The 21,755-nt window shown below is 41.1% G+C and overlaps 1 long non-coding RNA gene across 1 annotated transcript; it reads right to left on the bottom strand.

Moving 5' to 3' along the window:
• Window positions 1-16,052: 16,052 nt before the first annotated feature.
• LOC309540600 lies at window positions 16,053-21,536 on the bottom strand. Its single transcript, XR_014223378.1, has 3 exons — window positions 21,357-21,536; window positions 20,938-21,112; window positions 16,053-16,309 (listed from the first exon to the last, which is right to left on the bottom strand). It is a non-coding gene; the product is annotated as an uncharacterized lncRNA (long non-coding RNA).
• Between the last annotated feature and the right edge of the window lie 219 nt (window positions 21,537-21,755).

Genomic DNA, 21,755 nt, shown 5'->3' with positions numbered 1-21,755 from the left:
ACTTGAGACACCTGCCATAGGGAATATGTTCACTTATATAAATCAACTAATAAATAAAAAACTATTATAGCATATAGAGTTTTTGTGATGATTATTCTTATGACCTTAGGGTATGCAGGGTTTCAAAAAAAATGTCAAAAATAATTTGGCACAGAAAACAGTAATTTATGTGCATATCCCATATTGAAAATGAATTACTTTTTTGTGTAATTGTTTCCATTTTAAAAGAGGTATACATGGTAAAGGTACAATATAGTTTTCACAAAATGGCAACATTCAGTGGGAATGAAAAGGCATTGATTTTGTTAGGATCTGCATGGAATTATGCCATGAAAAGTGCTTTAGCACTGGCAACCATGGAACTAGAAATCCCAAGTGTTTCATTATTGCTGAATTCACACAGAAAGTTCAAATAAACCAATTCCACATGGATATCATCAGTGGTCAGTGTTGGGGGCTATTGATTGATACTGCTCTCCAATGAAGATTAAAGTCTGTTAGCAAGACAAAGGTGGATGCTTTAATAAAACGAGCTTGGTTTTTTTTAGCTCAACCAACTTAATGGGCTATTTTCCACCAAGTGAGCCAAGTATGGAACACCAGCTGTCACGTGCCAGTCAGATTTTACAAAAAGAGACACATGTTCAATGCACCTTGGGTGATGACTACATTCTGTCTTGCAGCAGCATGCTGCAAGAGGCATGCTAGCCTCAGGCACAGAGTGATTTCAGTTCACGGATGCAAGGCCATGGAAATGTAAAGCCCATGGAGAGAGAGCAAGAATTTTACACCATACGTTGGAAAGTCAAGCTGTCATACTTTGAAACTTTGAGTCTTAAGGGGTTTCCCAAAGGATCTAAAGGCTTGCTCAGAAGTTAGCCAAAAACAGGTGTTTATCTTTAGTCTGGACATAATAGTGGAACAAGAACTGGTAGAATAGCAAAGAATGGCAACCATTCATCTAAGCTACTCCCATAGAACAGGCATTGGGGACCTGTGATTCTACAAATGTTATTGGATTCCAACTCCCATGAGCCCCAGCCAGCATGGCTATGATGGAAATAGTCCAATGGCATGATGAGAAGATGGTCAAAGAGACAGAGGTTCCCTACCCCAAGCCAACTCAACACATTGCGGTGCCCTATGTGGCAGCTGCATCTTCCCCTTCTTCTCCCCTTATTGCCACACCACTTACTTTTTAACAGTTTTTCAGCTGCTAAAGTAGAGCAGTGCTGACTAGTCAAACTGTCTTGCCTTCTTGTCTGGGTGAGGTGGCCCAGGAGAGTGCCTGTGACAGGGGAGCAAGTGTTTTCCCAGGCAACCTTGGTCAGAAGGCCTCACTCTGTGCAGGAAACCTGAAGCAACCAATTAGGGTGGCATGAAAAACTGGGTGCCTGGGTGGGCTGACACAGCAAGTGAGTGGAGGCACAAAGGGTATTAGTCCACTACCGTGGTCTCCTGAGACAATGGCCTCAGTTTGACTAATGGAAGTGCCTGGTCTGCCCACACCTGCTGTATAAGAACCTGACTGCATGAGCTATCCTTCTGTTGAAGTTGCTTTTGCCCCAATGGCATTACCGCCTTCAGTGGGGGTTAAATTTGGCCCGCCTCTTCTGCCTTGGCAGAGACTTCATCTCAACTATGCCAGGGGGATGGGGTACCCAGACTATGTGGGCAGAAGTGCCCCCTGGGTGATCCAGCCAGCATTCACAGCAGTGCCACTTCCTCTTCTTACTTTATAACTATTTCAGTTAAAAAGAACTGGAGGAAGGTGTGGAGGAGAGCCTGGGAGGGATGGGACCTGGGGAGGAGTCCTGGCCCAGGGAGACTCTCAAGGATCAGACAGAGAGGCCTGGAGACATTATATCGCAGCAGCCAGTGATACTAGATCAAGGATACATACACTGAATTCCAGAGCCCCTGAAACAGAGGGCTATGTCTAATGAGGCCCTGGGCTCCATAATGTCATATATATGGCAGAAAAGAAAAGAAATCTTTTCTTACATTTTCTTACATTTTCTAAAAGCATTTATTGGTAGTTGGACATATGAAGACTGCTTGCAAGTTTGGTTAATAAGATATGCTTAGGATCCAGGCATTACTTTCATTGGTCCTTTGGGGACATTTGATAAGATCCCTTGAGTGGTACATCTGGCCAGGCCACCTGTTCTTGGCAATGAGGGACTTTAATTAAAATAATATTAAATTAAAGCACAAAAGTGATTCTGCCCATGTGCTCTCCATAGGGGAGGCCTCACTGGCATGCTTATTTCTCAAGCAGATGTTTGCATCTTGCTCACTAAACAACCTAAAAAACTTTTCAAGGGAGACTTTACCCTGAAGCTTTTATATCACAAACTGCACCGATACAGCTATTAAGAATTTAACACCAAAACCTTCTAATTTATTAATGGTGCTTAAAAAGTTTTACGAGTTCTTAAAACGGAAACAGGGGTGACAGCTCAAGAGAGAGATTAAAAAACTTTGCATACACGCACCACATGAAAATACATATTTGTAGCTGTTACATTTACAGTGCATTACAAATGAATATTCAATCTCTTCCTGTTTACGTTAATTATTCACTGGACTGCAGCTGTTAAATAAAAAACTTCATCCTGTTATGCTTAAAAACGCAACTCCTCTAACCCACACAACAACAACATGTAACTGAAAGAAAGAAGCTAAACAAAAGCAACCCTATTCAGTTTTTCTGAAATACATTGAGATGGTGTAGACATCACATTTCTGAACCTCCAGACCATGGGCTGAAGGACTGGAAGTGAATCCTGCACTAGCTAGTGCATTTTCTCCCCTCCCCATTTCCCCTTGCACACTCAGCTTAATACAACATTTTACAGTTCCTGGTAAATTGTAGTTGGCTGTTATGTCCAAACAGGTAAACCGTGGTTTGCATGAGACCTTCAAACTAGGGTTTCATGCTTGGATCAAACCATTTCCAATCCTGGTTCACAGGGATGGCACAAACCATTGTTTTCAGGTACAGTCTGGTTCTGTTTGATTTTGGCGTTCACAAAGGGAGAGGGAGGTGCATAAATACAGGGCTCATTCCTGATTCTCCAAAGCATGATTGGGAGAATGAGAGACATTGTGACTGACCCAAGCCTGTGAATGCTTATAGAGAGAGTGAGTGGGGGCGGGCGGAGACTATTGCTGTTTCCATTGATTTTTAACTCATCTATCCATTGACAGATGTACAAAGTAGTCAGACATTTTGTAGCACTGCTGTGCTTCTAGCAAGCTTCCAGCACATTCACATGGTTATCTTTACCTACTATAAGATGCATCCAGGAACACGTGAAGCAACTCATCTAATATCAGGAATGGGGCCATTTGGTGAAGGCTGGCCAGAAATAGTACAGTTATATAGATCCTTCTCTTTTGCTATCTACATTTACAAGTGATGCACCATCTTTTTCTCCATTTACTTTCTCTTCCTTATCCCCTACCAACTGAGCACAGGGATCAGGACTACCACTCCCAGCATTTTCAATGGGAAAGTGATGTTGCACATACTGTTCCCATCACAGAAAAGGTCCCTGGCATCTTCTATGGTGGGAATGGTTCCTTTGGTTTTGCTTTCCTACCAAGTATGCTGGGACACAAGTAGCTCCATACTGTTAAATTAGGTAGCAGGGGCAATCTCAAAAGGCAGCCAGACACATAACAACAACAACAACAACAACAACAACAACAACAACAACAACAACAACAACTTTATACCCCACCCATCTGGCTGGGTTTCCCCAGCCTCTCTGGGCGGCTTCCAACAAAATATTAAAATACAATAGTCTGTCAAACATTAAAAGCTTCCCTAAACAGGGCTGCCTTCAGATGTCTTCTAAAAGTCTGGTAGTTGTTTTTCTCTTTGACATCTGGTGGGAGGGTGTTCCACAGGACGGATGCCACTACCGAGAAGGCCCTGTGCCTGGTTCCCTGTAACTTGGCTTCTTGCAGCTAGGGAACTGCCAGAAGGCCCTCGGAGCTGGACCTCAGTGTCTGGGCAGAATATGGGGGTGGAGACGCTCCTTCAGGTATACTGGACCGAGGCCATTTAGGGCTTTAAAGATCAGCACCAGCACTTTGAATTGTGCCCAGAAATGTACTCCATAACTTCCTCACTGTATTCTGTCCTGGTCTTGCACTATTTGCTTGCTGCAGTTGATAGTCTTGAAAGATCATAAACCAAACCTTAGATCTTACAGGGCTTCTGTCTATGTATGTCAGATGCGTCCCAGAGGGGGGCTCATATCAGCCAACTCTTCCTTTTTGCCTGGCCATTCGCCCTTCCCTGAAGCCTTAGCATAAAGAGTCTTAACACTGAAGTCAATGTACTTCAGTGCACAAAACCCTGTTTTGGATTGCAGTCCTCATATTTCATGGCCTTCTTTCAATGTCTTACGCCATTTCATTTCTGGAGCTAAAGAATTAACACATATGATCAACATTTTCAAAGGAACTCCGGGTATGAATAATCATAAGAAGGATTTTTGAAAACACGGTCCTTAAATAATTTTTCATGTGAAACTAATCAGGTTTATTAATTAAAGCCGCCTTTCCCAGTGAATTTATAAACTATTGTCAAGTGTGAAGCTAAGGATTATACACAGTCCTTTGGTCTTGTAGCAAATATTTACTGGAATAGTTCTCCATATTGCAATATTACTCAAATGAGGGTGCAATTCTGATACCTTCATGCCTGGAGCAGCATGAGACTAAGCCACAAGGAAATGGTTACCACCTCACTGCAGTAAAGTATAGTCCACCCTTTACTTCCTGTATCTGGCCCCAAGGCTGAGGCATAGGTCCCGAAACATAGAGCTAAAATAAAACAGCTGTAAACTGTGGTATAGTTTTTGGGAAGACCGACTTAAGCCTTCTCAGAAGATGGGCTGTTTCATGGTGGTCTCACACATTCCTCAGATTTAATGCACTTCAAACAGCTTTCCATCATTATGTCAAGGTGGAACTTCACAATATGTTTCATATTTTCTGCCTCATACATCAAACAATAGAATGTTATCCATAAAGCACAGCTGCCGTTGTGCAAAATTTTTAGCAAAGTTCTCATTTTTATCTGACATCTAGAAATACCTAAAGTAATAATAATATATAAAAACTTTCTTTATTGCATATTTGCTTTGGTGTTCATTCTGTCCCTGTCAGTCCACATACAGCATAGCAAAATGACAGTTTTAGAAAATACCTTATTGGATTTTCGGCAAGGCAGGCATGAAACCCTTATTTTTATGCCATGCCATTATTTTAGAATTGAAAACTAGAAACACAGAAAACAGTGACTAGTCAGCCAGATACCCTTTCATAAATTCACATGCTTAGGGTATCACTGGAGCTGCTGTCATGTTTGAGGGATGGTTTGTTTGGTATTGCCCAGGGTTGGGGAAATGTGGTCCCCCAGATGTTGCTGAACCACAACTTCCATCATCACTGATCATTGGTCAAGCTGGCTGGGTTTGTTGGGAACTGAAGTCCAATGCAAATATGGAGGACCACATGCTCCCAGCTCCTGCTTTAGCCAGAAGATCCAGGGACCTTACAGCCCTAAAGCACGTAGCTCTTGCTAGAAACTGTAGAGAAGAGACCATAGCTCCATGGTAGACTACATGCTTTACATGCAGAAGCTCCCAAGCTGAATCCCTGGAATCTCCAAGGCGTGTTGGGAAAGACCTTTGTCTGAGACTCTGGTGATGTGCTACCTGTCAGTGTAGGTATCCCTGGGCTAGAGGGCCAAATAGTCTGACCTTGTTAAAAGGCAGCTTGGTAGGTGCTGCATGTGCTGGTTCCCTGTACATTAGTGGTTGGTCATATCCAGCCTCTGCTACAGGTCAGCATTTTTACATGCCACTTAAAACCAATGTTTTGGATGGTGTCTACACATGACTAGTGGCTACCACATGTGCCATGGAGAAAGATAAAGATAATCTTCAAGGGATTATTAAGTGCTGGGTATGATGGGGCTCAAGAATGGGCATGAAATTACTTGAGTTGACCTACACATACCATGGGCTGGATGGCCTACACATACCAGGCTGGGCTGGATGAATCCCAAGCCGGAATTAAGATTGCTGGAAGAAATATCAACAACCTCAGATATGCAGATGACACAACCTTGATGGCAGAAAGTGAGGAGGAACTAAAGAACCTTTTAATGAGGTTGAAAGAGGAGAGCGCAAAATATGGTCTGAAGCTCAACATAAAAAAAAATAAAAATATCATGGCCACTGGGCCCATCACCTCCTGGCAAATAGAAGGAGAAGAAATGGAGGCAGTGAGAGACTTTACTTTCTTGGGCTCCATGATCACTGCATTTTGTGCAGCAGTCACAAAATTAAAAGACGCCTGCTCCTTGGGAGAAAGGTGATGGCAAGCCTAGACAGCGTCTTAAAAAGCAGAGACATCACCTTACCAACAAAGGTCCGTATAGTTAAAGCCATGGTTTTCCCAGTAGTGATGTATGGAAGTGAGAGCTGGACCATAAAGAAGGCTGATCGCCGAAGAATTGATGCTTTTGAATTATGGTACTGGAGGAGACTCTTGAGAGTCCCATGGACTGCAAGAAGATACAACTTATCCATTCTGAAGGAAATGAGACCAGAGTGCTCACTGGAAGGACAGATCGTGAAGCTGAGGCTCCAATACTTTGGCCACCTCATGAGAAGAGAAGACTCCCTGGAAAAGACCCTGATGCTGGGAAAGATTGAGGGCACAAGAAGAAGGGGACGACAGAGGACGAGATGGTTGGACAGTGTTTTTGAAGCTACAAACATGTGTCTGACCAAACTTCGGGAGGCAGTGGAAGACAGGAGTGTCTGGCGTGCTCTGGTCCATGGGGTCACGAAAAGTCTGATATGACTAAACGACTAAACAACAACAATACATACCAAGCTGTGTCCATCTCTTGTGGCAGTGGAGGCTAGTTTATTAGGGCAAAAGGGGCACTGTCCTGCCAACATCCATCTGCCTACAGTTAGCCCTACCTGATGCCTTCTGTCTTACATCCAGTCCTGGGGGTGGTACTGCCTGTCAGGTTCCTGCTCCTTCTCTTTCATCTCAACTTTACCCTTGTAGAACTTAGGTCACTCAAGGCATAGATGTAAATCCACAATAAGATAATAATAAAAAGTCTGCTACTCCCTTATTCATAACTTCTGAAAAGTTTCACAATAACTGCTTCTACTCAACCTCCAACACTTTATCACAGCTTCATTGGCTTTGAGAGGTCTATGGACAACACAAAAAAACTTTCTGTCTGCTTCCCAGAATGCAGATTCACACTTGAGTTAGATTGTATTTGGCAGCTGCAATTCAAACCTTTAACCTCTCTAAAGATGTAGAGAATACCAAATAAATTGGATGCATTTGATGAAGTGCAGAATATGCAGTAAATATCAAATACTATTTTGAGAAACCACTTTAGTTTCATGAAAAAGCAGATTTTGAATGAGAGCTATTGACTCCTTTTAATAAAAAATGAGTTCCAAACAGCTGGAAATTTTTGTCATTTATTTCTTTTGTCTGGGGGGGAAACAGGGGTGGGGGGGATATACATTTGCTAGGGAACTGTGCCAGAATCAAACTTGATAAGTAAAAGCATACATTTGTGCATAATTTTTAAGTATGTATCCTCTTCTGTGAGCCCTACACTAGTTCTGATAGAGGCATGCTGTGCTTACTTAGGAAAAAGGCCTCTGGGGACTTATTTGCATTGTGTGATATTTGAATTTATTTACAAATGTGCAGATTGACAATAGGTTGAGGCACGGCTGAAAATGTTCCAATAGATAGCCAAAACCAACTGCTGCTACATTAGATACCCAGGGAGACCCCAAGATGTTTATGATGCCCTAAACTCATTTCTCTCTGTCCACCTCTTCTGATCTACCACCAACTGCAGCCTATGTTTGCACCCAATGATCTTGCCAAGTATGGGGAGGGGGGAATCAAGATGAGCGAGAGTAGCTTAGTGAAAGTAGATCAGTTGGTAGAGCATGAGACTCTTAATCTCACAGTCATGAGTTGAAGCCCCACGTTGGGCAAAATATTCCTATATTGGACGAGAGGACTCTACAATTCTATGATTCTATGAGTATCAATGAGTATTCTATCAATCAATCTAGCCTTCTTACGTAACACAGAGCCTAGTCACCAGAACAAAAAGACCACCAACCATGTCTTGTCAAGTCTGGGTATTGCCGCCCAGCCCTGCTTACAAAGGTCTAATAGGATAGCCATAATAAAACAAGTCCTATTTAGGGCTCTTCCATCCACACTTCCACTTGTCCCCGTGCTTTCCACCAGGGAATTTTGATTCAGTGGTAAAGAGTGGGTTTTCCTGGGGAAAGTAGTGGGACAAACAGAAAACCACTTGCATCCGTACTGAGAAAGCACAGGACAAGCCAAAAACATATTGGACCTGGGCTTTCTAGCACGTGACAAGTGGAAGTGTGGTCATTCCCTCAGGGGAGTGAGGAGAGTGGAGACAAGCGCAATGGCTCATTGGTGTCTCACGAGTTGGCAGGAGACTTGCAGGTGCCATAGAAGGTATGGGCAGGCACACTGGTATATGTCTGTACTGCATTGGCGACACCTACTGTAGGGTATGAGGGTCCAGGAGAAGCAGCAGTGTAGGAAAGAAACTTTCATGAGAGTGAGAAAACTCTAAAGCTACAGTATCTCTCAGCAGAACTGAGCAGGTCTGAGAGCTTCTGGAGCAGTACATTTCAAGGAATGAACCCAACGCCTTCTACCGAGCAAAGAGGAATTATCTGACTAATATTAGCAATGCAAATACGGAGCATTGCTTCATACTGAAGGAACAAAACCTGCCATTGTTTCAAAGTTAATTAGACTAAAGAGACAATAAATTAAGTCTTATTAAAATGTAAAAGATCTGTGACAAATTGTACTAATTGCATTTTCTTACATCTGAAGAGGTCAGACTACTTAATAAGCATGTTGTTAATGGAAGACAAATGTAGTTTTATGTGCTTGATAGGAATATTATAAATTACATTATTTATAACTCCTGTGGAACACTTAATAATTTTAAGCTTTAAATTAAACTGCTCATTAGCAGCACAGAGTCATGAAAGTAGGCTGTAAGAACCTGCTGCCAATGTAATATTAATTTGAAGGTCTGGTCCATTCTGGCAGTAAAGTGATATTATTTCAAAACTACTTGAGTACTAGGAAATTTGAACTTTGAATTTGTCACCTCCTTAACTACGAATCATAGAATGCTTTTATGTTTCAAAAATCAGTATAACACAAAAATGGCCATTTATTTATTTATTGGAAGTCATGCTTGTGTTGTAAAGGGCAAGATGATTTTTAAATATTAATTAGAATTAGTGGACGGTCATTTTTAGTGAGGTATTGCTGTTTGTAAATGTATTTGTATGGTTTTCTATTTTGGAGAGCAAGGAATTAAAGAAATGAAGAGATAACTAGTAGATTCATGAATAAATAAACTATAGAAAATCCAAAAAGCAAAATAAGATAAAAAGGATGGGCCCTGTAACAAAAAGTTGGGGTCATTCCATTTTCCCACCTCTTGGTTTTCTGCTCATGCAATAGTCAGCATTCCATGCCTACTGAGCATGCTCAGTCCTCCTTTAACTGTTTTGGGTTAGTTTTGCACCTCACTCCTTTGCTTTGGGGAGTATTTCTTTAGAAATTAGGTGTTTAAAAGTTAAATTCTTCATTTGCAAAAAAGAGACATTTGCATTAAGCAATAGGTTCCACTCTAGACAAAAGTGGAAGGCTGGCTTTTTAAAATAAATAAAGAAATCACAGGCTTAGGCCACCAGATGACTCAGTGCTGGAAGACAGAGCTGCAGATCTCTCGTGCCAGGAGAGGAAACTTGAGAATTCAGTGATGGCTAACAGTAGCAGCAGCAGATGAAGCTAAGCTCTGCAATGATGAACAAGCTTTGTATCTTGTTCTTGAAACATTTATCTTTATGCGACTAATGTCAAAACTGTTCTGTAGTGAAGCTTTGATACTTATTCTTGGGGCAGGAAGCTCATTTATTTCTATATAAGATCAGGAGCAGGGATTCCACAGGGCAACTCTAATATGAGGTACATAGTGGATTTTGGAAACTGATTTCTGTGAGCAGCTTTCATTGGTAGGACATTGAAAAATAATTTCTCATAATGTATGGACCCAGAAATGATCTAGCCAGTCAGTGAGATGCTCATTTCATCCCAAGAGTCTGTGAGAGCATTCCCATTATGACACAACTATATATAGGCAAATATACAAAATTGTAGCTGTTCACCCAACCTTCAGCCACCCCAGCATTCCCCCCCCTTTTTTAAAAAAACCTGTATGTGTCTAAACCATCCTTGTACCTCATGTGGAATTGTTTTTCACTTTAACCATCAGCCATTAATTACCTCTTTAACTGTTTCTTGCCAGTCTTGTGGTCAGGTCACATTCTTGCATATGAGACACTGACCTTACTAATAATGGGCCTAACAATAATTCCACCTCATGCACTTTTATTCCTCTGTAAATGAGTAGTGCATGTGGCTTTGTGGCAGGGGGAAAATGCTAAGTATTAACCTCCTGTTCTTCCTCTTCTGCACAGTCTAGTTCAACTTACCTTATATCCTGACATCATTTTGATCTATGTTCCCTGCCCTGCTAGCTGGCTAGTGATGTGGAGCAGGGTGTGTGTGTGTGAAACACATGTAATAATAATACATTTTCCCCCCTGCCTGCAAATAGTGCAGAGCTAACATTTTAAAGACACTCACTGCTGTCTTCATCTATCCCTTTCTCATAATGCTGCCTGAAGCAGATTGCTTTTCTCTTCTGTATGGCAGGGGCAGACCAGTACAATATCAGAAAACAGGGTAAATCTGAACTGATTTATGTTTAGATTTGGAATCTGCATTCCTCTTTGAGAAACATTTATTTCAATGTCTGAAAATGGCACATATTGCAGAGTACGAACATCCTGAGGACTTCCAGATTTCCTCCTGAATAGCATACTGGGTGGGGCAGGATTGTTGGGGACGTGCCAAAGCCCATGTGTTGGAAAAAGCCCCTCTGCCAGTTCCTGGAGTGTCTTGGTCTGCTTTACTTCCTCCTATTGCTATCTGTCCACCTGCCCACTTCAAGTGAGTAAGGAGTGAACAGAGCAAGGAGTAACAATAACCTTCACAGATCATATCACTCTAGTCTTTGTGTAGATTGAAATCAAGTAAATCAGCAGGAGCAACTATGGTGAGAAGAATCTGAGCACACTTAGGGGGAGGGGCCCTGAAGGTTATTTGCCCGGGGGCTCCCTAAAACCTGGAATAAGCACTAGTGGTGAACACAGTGGACTATTTCACATGATTGGTAAGTCAAACTGTGGCTTACTTGGTCCATGTGAACACCTGGGCTCCCAGACATCTGCTTTGCTCTTCTCTGGTCTCCCCCCCTTTTTCTTTTTAACTCTCACACTGTGCTGAGCTAAGTCATGGTTTGGCATAGCGTGCCATCTGGACCTTTGGCTACAACTTGCTGTTAGTACCGCAGGCCCAGGCTTGGCTGAAAACCTAAGCCAAACATTGGCTTAGCTTAGTGTGGCACAGGAGTGAAAAACAAAGACCAGGGAAGAGCAAAGAGACTCTGAGGTCCTCTCTGGGAATGTGGGAGCACCCTCATTCATGAAATCCTTGTCAGCCATAGTTTGACTTACTATGTCATGAGAGCCAGAACAGTTTAAAATCCAGATAAAAGAAAATAAAGCCTCTAGATAGTGGGGGGGGGGATCTGTGATATTAAAAACCTAGCAAGGCAGATCCACTGGAATACAATAAGCCGAAGATCACAATAAATTGTCACAATATTGTCTCTGAATCACCAAAGGAAGAAAGGTAGATCCACTTGTCTCCCAGGATACAAAATTGTGCACTCCTGTGGAGACCGTATCAAAGTGGTTTTTGCTCAATAGGTTTGGGAGCCAAGTCATTTTTCTTTGTTGATAAAGTGGTTCATTTGGTCACTTCCATCATTCATTTTTATGTATTGCCGCTACCTCACTACACTTTCTTTGGAGTGAAGAATGAATGAGCAAGTGAATGAACAAATATCCAGACTCTAAGGGTATATGTATAGTATTTGACCTTACAAGAAGGCTGAGCTTTGTGCTTTTGGAAAAAATGTGTCAAAAGACATTAAAAATAATTGGATTCAGCTCAAACAGCTCTTCTGAAAAGATTCCAGCCAGCAGTGGCCTAGAGACGAGTCTTCTTAGAGATTTAACAAATCCAATTGGCACCTAGGCAAGTTCCTTTGTATTGAACTCAGTGTATCTTTCAGCTATTAAATGGAGAACCTAGAGAGGAGAGCCAAGAATGTTATGAACAGTCACAAGTGCCTGAAAGCCATTCTAAAGTCATTGAAGCATAGTCACATAACCACAGCAATCTGGTGGCAACATTTCTCCTGTGTTGTAACTGGTTACATAACTGACAAAGCATATCTGTAGTTTGGGTGATTTGCATAACTCAGCACCCATCAACACAGGGCTCTTTGTTAATGCTGACATCATACAGAAATGGCTATGACATGCTTCAGGATGAATCTGAGATATTATGTGAAAGAAATTCCTAAGTAACTGTGAGACCTCTATGCCATGATATGCCATTTATTTAGGACCAGGATGAATACACACAGTAAGCATATTCTGCAATCAAACCCATGATTGGCTTGAGACAATTAAGCTGCAGCCAACTAAACAATAGGGCCTGTATTCAAGGAATTTTTATGGCATGTCTATTGATGTAAAATGTGAGACATGAGCTTCTTTCTTCTGAAAGAACCCCTGGGCTTCCCCCTCCTTTTCTCTATTTTTTCTCTGTTTTCCTTCCTGCACTTCCTTCTAGTTAAACTTTATGCTCCATATGGTGTTTCCTCCTAGACATTATCCATACATCATATCTATACATCTATATATCCCATATTTCTTTTGCACGCTCATCTCAACATATTTCTTATTCTCTGTTCTTGCCCCTACTTTTGTTCTTATTTCCATCTTTGGAGTGTATGAACATTTCTGCTTGTTTTCCTTCTGTCTTGTGACTTCTGACCCTTGTTGATTTAGAAATGCTGTGCAATGTGGAGTACATTTTTGGTGCTGTTAGAAATATTAAATGATGCTAATGGTTTAAATATATAGTGCAGATTGGGCCTAAATGGAATTTCTCTGCCATGGCTAGTACTTAAGTTTTGTGAGAGATGGGGGCAGAAGCAAACTCCAAAGTATGACATATACAGCATCCCTAGTGGTCCAAGCATGCAGTGGGCTTTAGATAGTGGCATTCACATAACGCCCCTGACACATTCAATGAATGTATAAAGTGGAAATGGGAGCAGAGTAGCTGGCCACATTTCTTCCACTCTGGTAGGCTCACTGCATGCACCACCAAATGATATTGAGCTTGGAATTATTTAGAATGGGACCTTTCACAGAAAAAGATGTATGCAGATAGAACTCTTCTACACAGTTATGGACTTAGCCAATCAGGGCAGATCTCCCACTACGGCTGACCTCAGCCATTGGGGGAAGTGGCAGAAGATGCATGGTTATGGAAGGAGTATGGCTAGGAGGCACATTGTGGCTACCCCCGTGTGTGTGTGTGTGTGTGTGTGTGTGTGTGTGATTCATAAAATAGACGTATGAACTTAAACCCACCTTTTGAACCACAAAATGGCCAACAAAACAACTTGCATCCATTAAAAATGAATATAAACAGACAATAAAACATGTTGAGATACCATTGGACACATCAATAGGATTATATTTACATTCCTTTTACAATCTACTATCTCAATCTTCTCAAAGAAGCTCTGTTGGAAGTTTATCTGAGAGCCAAACTGAGGCCATTTTACTCTTGGTTCTGAAGCACTGAGTCTTCAAACAAATACAATATTGATTTAGGAGCATTTAAAACTAGTTCATTCTGAACCCCTTGTTTCTACATTGGTTTTGAACATAGGCTGAAATCAGTTATATGTCCAAGTGGATCCCAAGGAAGTAGTTTGTTTTAATGTTTTGATGTGACAGGGTCTCTCTCTCCCCACCCCGGTGCATTCTGTGGGGACTCATATTTTGAAAATGTGCTTTTTAAAAATACTGAGCTGAATCGTTCTAAAATTCATGGTCTGTAGGTGTTGCCAGAATGAAATTAATCCAGTGCCTCTTCGAGCCTAGTATCATTTATCTGTGTTTTCTTGGGTCTTGCTTCACTGCTCATGCTTTTTGCAATATACTCTTCTTGATTAAAGAGAGAGGCTAAAATAATCTTTCTGATTAGTTCAAATAGACAAGAGTAATGTCTAATTCTATTTAAAAAATAAATCTATTGATATATTTTGCAATGGTCTGATGGTGTCAGAAGATGAATTATGGTTATTAACTGCAAATGTACTCATGGAGAATGTAAAAGGTTTTTTAAAAGAAAGAAGGAAGGGAAAAAAGGACACTGAAAAGATACCTAGAGAGCTCATAAACAATATGATTCATTTTCTGATTGCTCATGTGCTCTCAGTCATTGATAAAAATATTGGATTTTAATAATCTAATCACAATTTTAGATTATTTGTTCTTCAGGGCAGTTAATTAAACATGTGCTTAACTTAGAACATATCGGTCAGCATCTAGCACAAAATTATGATCCCTTAAGCCCCATTGATTTCAATGAGATGTATGTGCACATGACTGTGCATTGGATTGCACTTGCTTTCTATAATCTACCAGGAACTTCTTGTGTGCAAGCCTCATTGCAATGAATGGATGTTGTGCATTCAGTCATCCATTCATTTTAATGGCAGAAATTCACAAATTAACTGTGTCCATTGGCTTTGAAGAGATATTGATTGCCAAACACACCTGGCAAATTAAAAGCCAGGAGACTTATAATAAAGCTTAATGAAACCTTAGCTTTTATCTACGGACTTACAATTTTAATTGCAGCAGCCTGGTTTAGAATCATTCATTCCAGCTAGCCTCTTAAGATATTAATTTATTTTGTTACATGCTAATCTTGCTACCTGCCAGCCTGGAGCTCAGTGTGGAATATATGGTCCCCTTTCACTTATTTTTATCATCAAAAGAGGTCTCTAATGGAGGTAGCCAGAGAATTTGTTAATGGTCAAAGGTCATCCAGTGAACCTCGCTGAAAGGTGCATCTTCTTACTTCTACCCAGGCTGGTTCTAACTCAAGTTGTATACCTTTTAGGGCTATGCATAAGCTCCCTGTGTGCCATGAATAACAAGGCAAATATTGGCTGTAAGTCCTGGAAGACCTGTTCCCTTTTTTGCCTGGGAGGGTCGGGCACTGACTGACTCCAGCTACAAAAGCTGCTGAACACACTCTTGGTCTGTGGCATTGTTAGGGTGTTTTGTTTGAGTTTTTGTTGTTGTTAACGATATTAATCTGTGGGTTTTTGTTTTTTTTGGCTCTTATTGTGATTTATGTGGAAATTGTTTCAACCTGGTTGTGCACTTTTTGATATCTTTTATTAATTGTTTATGACTTTTGTTATGTTTGTGAGCATGTACCGGTATATCTTATCATGTTGTAAGCTGCATTGAGCATGGTTTTAACTATGGAAAGGCAGCATACAAATAAATGATGATGATGATGATATTGGGATGATTCACATTTCTGAACCAGATCATGTCATTAAGAAGATGTCATGAGGTGGATCAGGGACTCTCCATTTGGCAGTGTCTCTGTGGCTTTGGCTCTCAAAAAAACCACAACACCATTTTTTTTACACCCACCCACACCTGAGAGACATAACCAAATTGTCCTGAGAAGGGAAGAGGTGGAAAGGAGAGGTGGAAGCAGTGCTTTGTTTCAGAGGGCACTCATGGGTATGCAGTACCGGCACCTCTCTTTTTGTTGTTGTTGTTGTTGTTGTTGTTGTTGTTGTTAAAAAGTGTGGCACTTACTGTAACAATTTCATGGTGAGTATCTCCACCTATTTTTCTAGAAAAAAGCCCTGGGTGGAAGGATATTTTATTTTGATGGATAGGTCTAGCTTTTAATCACAGTGAAACCACAGTGATTTGGGAGAGGGATATTGAAGTGATCAAAGATTCACACTTCACATGGACTACCCTCCTCATCTTTGTTTTGGCTGAGCAAAAGCAGTGTGTGAGATACATGATCTCTGACCACGCATCACAATACAGATTTCTTGTTTTGATACTTCTCCATACAGCAACAAAGAAGAGCCTGCAGTCCTCAGTCTAATTTCCTGTGGGTGAGAATAGCAGGTAAGGAGGGTGAGGGGGGGCGGCATGGAGAAGAATGCTGAAATGAATGGAGTAAGCAAAAAAAATAAAGGGGAAGACCCTTTGCAAGCAAGTAGTTCAGACTCCTGGCAAATCTCCAGGCATAGGGATGCATTGGGAGCCAGAAAGGTTGACAGAAAGAGAGGAACCATGCTTTGCTCTGACTCTAGCCACCACTAGCATGTGGCCCCCAACAGATTATTCCTGAAGGAATGCAGCCCTTGGCAGAGAAGTTCCCTATGCTTGCTGTACAGCGAGGTATTTGTGTGATGTTGCTCTTCTCTCCTACCATAACCAGAAGCGTTAAGAGTTAACTCCCCTGTTCTCATAGTCTAATAGTAAATCTCAAATACAGTGGAACCTCGTATTATGTACTGTTCTCCTTGCTGATGCTGCAGGTTACAAGCTCCGCTAACCCGGATGTAGATGCCCCTTGTTGTGAACTTTGCCCCAGGATTCAAGCAGAAGTCGTGTGCCGGCAGTGCGTCAGCAGCGGGAGGCACCATTAGTGAAAGCGCGCATCATGTTACAAGCGGTTTCGGGTTACAAACGGACCTCCAGAACAAATTAAGTTCTTAACTGGAGGTACTACTGTAGTGTTGGAAAGGAGGTCTTTTAAATATCTGCTCTGCAGCTTAGTATCTGATGGCAATTCCTACTTTGGAATAATAAACTTGTACTAAATTCAGCTTAGTCTTCACTGCCAATACAGACTGGATGAATTTAATTGCAAGAGCAGGCTGTTGCTGTTCAGTCCTGTTTTGCTCACTGCTGGTCCCGAGCTGTTAAAATTTGAGTTGTTTTTGAAGTATGGCACTGGCAGACATTACTGTTAATTAGTCCAGCTTTCAACTGAACATTATTGTCAAGCACAAGTGACTTTAGTACAAGATACAGAGATTCCCATGACAGCATTTCCCCTCCTTAATTGACCTACATGGCAACAAAGGAAAATTAAAAGCCTCAGAAAATACCCACGAGGTGCTTCCCTTTTTGAAGAACACAATCAATGTTACATTAACAGAAACTTCTCTGAACATCTCTTGCTAGTCCCGAATAAGGTTTTGTTGCATAAAGCCAAGCTACGGGTAGCTGGCAAACAAGTGCAGAAAGTATACTTTTTTTAAAAAAGTTTCATAATAAGAATCTGAGTTAGAAAAAGCAGGTTTCTGTATACAGCAGAATTTCTCTCTTCAGTATGTGATGAGGGTATCTTGTGCTGAATAAGAAAGCTTGACAGCACCATTTTTGCAGTCTCAGGCACCTAGCAAAATAGTGGATAGTGCATTAGGGCTATGAGGGTACATCCCTGCCAAGGAAATTGGCAAACAAAAACTTCAACTTTTCCTTCTAAATCACATAGCCACACTCTTTCCAGCCTCCCTACCACCATTCATATCCAGTAGCAGATGGCAGGGGTGAGAGCTGGCACTGATATGACCTCTGTTTTTGATGAGAATGACAGTGATATTGAACACGTGATTGACAAGAAAAGGAAGGCCTTTCAGATCTGGCAAAGAGTTAGAAACTGTGCCAAGAAATCCAGCACTTAGCCAACACTCATGATGCACAGAGTTTCTTTAAAGCCACAAAGGCCATCTATGGGCCAATAAATCATGACATTTGCCCCCTAAGCTCAGCAGATGGTACCACATTTCTAAAAGATAAAGAAGCTATTGCATTGTGCTGGAAAGAACACTACCAACATCTCCTTAACCGCAACTCCCCCATAGCTGCTGAGGTCCTCTCACAAATTCTGCAAAAACAAGTTAGAGATGAGCTTGCAGTATCTCCAGATCTGGGAGAATTGTGTACAGCTATTAACCAAATGAAAAACAACAAAGCCAGTGGACCTGATGGGATACCTGCTGAAATCTTCAAAGTGGGCGGAATTGAACTTACACAACAACTTCACAAGCTCATCGAAAAAATCTGGGAAAGAGAAGAGATCCCAGCAGACTTTAGGGATGCCAGAATTACCAATCTCTTTTAAAAAAAGGTGACAGACTTGATTGTGGAAACTATTGAGGCATCTCACTATTAGCTGTGGCCACCAAGATTCTTGCAAGGATCTTAGCAAACAGTCTCTTAACAATATCCGAGGTGACCCTTCCTGAATCCCAAAATGGTTTTCGGCCTTCTAGGGGGACAGTGGAAATGATTTCCACCACTTGACAGCTTTAAGAAAAATGCAGAGAGAAAAACCAACTCCTGTATATGGCATTTATTGACTTGACTAAGGCTTTTGACACTAAGTCGTAATGCCCTGTGGACTGTCCTTCTGAAAATTGGCTGCCCAAATAAATTTGTAAACAACATTCGGCACCTCCATGATAATATGACAGCAACAATCGCAGATAACAATGGCTCTCAAAGTGAACCATTCACAGTGAGATCAGGTGTTAAACAGGGTGGTGTTATTGCCCCAACTCTATTCATTATTTTCATTGTCATGATCCTACACTTTGTCGAAGGGAAACTCCCCACTGGAGTAGAAATCATATATCGAACAGATGGAAAGCTCTTCAATCTGAGAAGGCTGAAAGCAAAGAGTAAGGTTACCGTAACTTTCATCATAGAGCTTCAGTATGCTGATGACAACGTAGTGTGTGCAAGCTTAGAGGATGACCTCCAAACAATCCTAAATATCTTTGCAGAAGCTTATGAAAAGCTTGTCCTATCACTCAACATCCAAAAACCAAAGTGCTGCATCAACAAGTACAAAATAACCCTTCTGCAGTGCCACAAATCCAACTCAGTGGTGTAATGTTGGAAAATGTCAATCACTTCTCCTACCTAGTCAGTTATCTTTCCACAAGGGCCAACATTGATGCCAAAATCCAGCATCGCCTGAGCTCTGCGAGTGTGGCTTTCTCCTGATTGCAGTGCAGAGTGTTTGAGGACCGGGACATTCATAGGGAAACCAAAATGCTTGTTTACAAAGCTATTGTACTACCAACCTTATTATATGCTTGTGAAACACGGACCACTTCTAAACGCCATCTCCAACTCCTCGAAAGATTCCATCAACGGTGTCTCTGAAAAATTTCACACATCACTTGGGAAGACAGGTAAACTAATATCAGTGTACTGGAAGAAGCAAAGATCACCAGTGTTGAAGGAATGATTCTTCAACATCAACTTCGATGGACTGGTCATGTTGTGCAGATGCCTGATGATCATCTTCCAAAGCAACTACTCTATTCCGAACTTAAAAATGGAAAGCGTAATGCTGGTGGTCAATAAAAGAGGTTTAAAGACTGTCTCAAGGCAAATCTTAAAAAATGTAGTATAAACACTGACAACTGGGAAACACTGGCATGTGAGCGCTCCAGTTGGAGAACAACCTTTACCAAAAGTGTCATGGGCTTTGAAGACACTCAAACGCAGGACACAAGGGAGAAATGTGCTAAGAGGAAGGCACACTTGACAAATCCACACCGTGATCAACTCCCGCCTGGAAACCAATGTCCCCACTGTGGAAGGACGTGTGGATCCAGAATTGGTGCCCACAGTCACTTACAGACTCATTGTTAAAACCGTGTTTATGGAAGACAATCTTACTCGGCTACGAGTGATCACCAAAGAAGAAGACCTATTTATCTAATTTCACTGCTGTGCTTTCAAACTGCTAGGTTGACAGGAGCTGAGACAGAGCAACGGGAGCTCACTCCATTGTGGGGATGTGACACCAAGGCTAAGAACAATCAGAAAATGGAAGCTAGGGTTGAAAAATAGATCCAGTGTCCAGTATAATGGGAAACTGTGCAACAAGGCACCAAAGTGTTTCAGACTCTCCCAACTTAATTTCCACTCAGCTATGCAACTGAACGAGCAAATTACAAAAGGGAATCAGATTGTTTCAATGGTTGGGAGAAGGGAGGAGACATTTTTAAATAGCCATTGGATAATGCTGTTGTATTCCTTAACCACATCATTTAAAAAGCCATTTAAAAGTAGTTCATTCTATGTTACCATTCTGCAACAAAACTAATGTGGTGGAGGCCAGTGGCCAGTGGTTGAGGAGGCGAGACTACTAGTGCTCTTCTTAAAAGATTAAATTATTTATAAAAGCCACAGAAGCACACTTTTAAAAGCCTTTTCTTTCTTACCCTCAACTAGCATGTTACATTTTAAATTATACTTTGAGGGCTTACCGAAAAGCAACTGATTTACCATCAGCAACTGGTGTAAATCCAAACATTAGCTCACTAGACACTTCATGAATAATAACACTAATGTTGCACACTTCAAAATACTTACAAGATTTGGGTTCTTTATGGCTTGCAAAGGGAAAGCCAATTGAGTCAGACAGGAATGCTATTTCCTCCCAACATAGTCTACCTAGAACCAGACAGTGAATTTAAATAGTTGGAAATTTTTGCTTCATATAATTGCAATTCTCCTTTACAGGAATTTTGGATATCTAATGTGATCTCTCCCCCAACCTCCATTAAAGTTTTACTTTCCAAACTCCATTATTTCAGTAGGTTGGTAATGGTGCAGGCATTGGGATACACTGACAATATAGAATACAACTTACAATATAATATATAAGACAGTCTTCAACTTTCTCATATTTGGAATTTACCTTCAAACTCCAAATACAATGTGGAACCCAAATATGTTTGGTTTTGGTCCTTCTTTATTTTTTCTTTTCTCCTTCTGCCTTTCTCTTTAAGTTTCTCCGTCTTTCTCAACCTCCTCCTTGGCCCTCATTTCATTTCATTCTTTCTTTAAAAAGATAATCCTAGAAGGAAGGGGAACTGGAAAATTGTTGCAATTATTGCTAGTGTGAACTACATTAGATGGAGTTTAAAAATACATTTTAAACCATATATGGATATGAATTTTCTTTTTCTTTTATTCAGATTAATGTGGAAATGGGATGGAGTGGACTTAGTGATATACACAAAATTGACACAGACCAGAAATAGGCAGATCTATCCATCCCAAATCCTAACATGCAAATTGATATTCTGACCTGGAATAGGAGAGAAACTGAACCACCTAGTAGCTGGAGAGCTGTTGCTTGTCATACTTCTGAAAATGATAAAACAATTGTTTAGAGGACTAAAGCAATCTCAGCCTAAACTCAAACATTAAATTTGCCCATAACTTATTGATACTAGGCCTACCTAAGTACAACTGAAATAATTGCAGCCTTCCCCTTTTACCCCACTCGTCTTCCCTTCCTCTGTCAAATTATGAATTATAACCCCTTCAAGGTAGGGACTTATCCTCTTGTATGATGCGCACTGATGAAGTCATAGTAGTGATAATGATAATGATGAGCATCAAGCTGCCTATGTGTGTTTGTGTTGCAGTAAAACTTGGCCAGTATCTGATTTCATCGCTCTGCATGTCCCAATCCCCACCACTGCTCTACATGATTGGCAGTTATTGGTG

Source organism: Podarcis vaucheri (assembly GCF_965113315.1).
Source record: "Podarcis vaucheri genome assembly, chromosome: 9".
In the NCBI taxonomy this organism is placed as follows: Eukaryota; Metazoa; Chordata; class Lepidosauria; order Squamata; family Lacertidae; genus Podarcis; species Podarcis vaucheri.
The sequence above is the reverse complement of the archived record's forward strand: the minus strand, read 5'-3'. Positions and strand labels throughout refer to the sequence as shown.